Source organism: Peromyscus leucopus, chromosome 2 (genome assembly GCF_004664715.2).
Source record: "Peromyscus leucopus breed LL Stock chromosome 2, UCI_PerLeu_2.1, whole genome shotgun sequence".
NCBI lineage: Eukaryota > Metazoa > Chordata > Mammalia > Rodentia > Cricetidae > Peromyscus > Peromyscus leucopus.
The window spans coordinates 5,844,922-5,846,746 of NC_051064.1; positions in this window are offsets into that span (position 1 = coordinate 5,844,922).

Below are 1,825 nucleotides of genomic sequence, written 5' to 3' on the forward strand. Positions count from 1 at the left end.
TTTCCAGTGTGTATTTCTGGCTTTTTTATATATAAAAAATCAAGTGTGTGGATTTATATCTAAGTCTTCAATTTTACTCCATTGATCAATGTATCTGTTTTTATGCCAAAACCATGTACTTTTTATTACTATAGCTCTGTAGTACAACTTGAAATTGGGAAGAATGCTATCCCTCATAGTTCTTTTATTATTCAGGACTGTTTTACTATCCTGGGTTTTCTGTGTTTCCATATGAAGATGAAAATTGTCCTTTCAAGGTCTGTGAAGAATTGTGTTGGAATTTTGATGGAAATTACAATGAATCTGTAGATTGTGTTTGGTAAGATGGCCATTTTTACTATGTTAAGCCTACTAATCCATGAGCATGGGAGATATTTTCATCTTCTGATATCTTCTTCAGTGTCTTTCTTCAAAAACTAAGTTTTCATTGTACAAGTCTTTCACTTGCTTGGTTAGAATTACCACCCTCGCCCCAACACATGATATTTTATATTATTTGAAGCTATTGTGAAAGGACATGTCACCTTGATTTCTTTCTCAGTCTGCTTATCAATTGTATATAGGAAATCTACAAACTTTTGTGAGTCAATTTTCTATTCAGCTTCTTTACTGAAAGTATTTATCAGCTGCAGGAATTTCCCAGTGGAATTTTTAGCATCACTTAGGTAAACTATCATATCATCTGTAAATAAAAATTCTTTGACTTCTTCCTTTCCAATTTGAACCTTCTTGATCTCCTTCAATTGTCTAATTGCTCTAGCTAAGACTTCAAGTACTATTTTGAGTAGGTATAAAAAAAATGAACAACCTTGTCTTGTTCCTGATTTTAGTGGAATTGCTTTGAGTTTCTTTCCATTTCATTTGATGTTGGCTATAGGCTTCATGTAAACTGCCTTTATTATGTTTAGGAATGTCCCTTATATCCATAATCTCCCCAGGATTTTATCATGAATGTGTGTTGGATATTGCCAAAGACCTTTTCTGTATTTAATGAGATGATAATGTAATTTTTGTTTTTCAGTTTGTTTATATAGTGGATTATATTTGCTGATTTTTGTGTGTTCAATGATCCCTGAATCTCTAAGATGAAGCCTACTTGATCATAGTGGATGATCTTTTTGATGTGTTCTTGGATTTGACTTGCAAGTGTTTTATTGAGATTTTTTCCATCTATGTTCATAAGGGAAACTGGTCTGTAATTCTCTTTATTGGGTCTTTATGTGGTTTGAGTATCAAGTAGTCCCATAAAATGAATTGGGTAATGTTCTTTCTTTCTATTTTGTGGAATTCAAGGAATATTGGCATTAGTTCTTCTTTGAAAGTCTGGTAGGATTCTGTACTAAATCCCTTTTGGTGGGGGCAGGGCTGGGATATTTTTAATGACTACTTCTATTTCTCTAGGGGTTAAGATCCCCGTTTAAGTTGCTTATTTGGTTTTGATTTAACTTTGCAAGTTGTATGTATTAAGAAAACCACTCATTTCTTTAGATTTTCCAATTTGGTGGAGTACAGGTTTTTAAAGTATGTCCTTATGATTTTCTGGATTTGCTTGGTGTCTGTCATTATGTCCTCTTTATTTATTTCTAATTTTGTTAGTTTGGATTCTCTCCCTGTGTCTTTTAGTTAATATGGATAAGAGTTTGTCATTCTTATTGATTTTCTCAATGAACCCACCTTTTTGTTGTTGTTGTTTGTTTTTTGTTTTGTTTTTGTTTTTGGAGACAGAGTTTCTCTGTGTACCACCTCTGGCTGTCCTGAAACTTGCTTTGTAGACCAGGCTGGCCTCAAATTCACTGAGATCCACCTGCCTCTGCCTCCTGAGTGC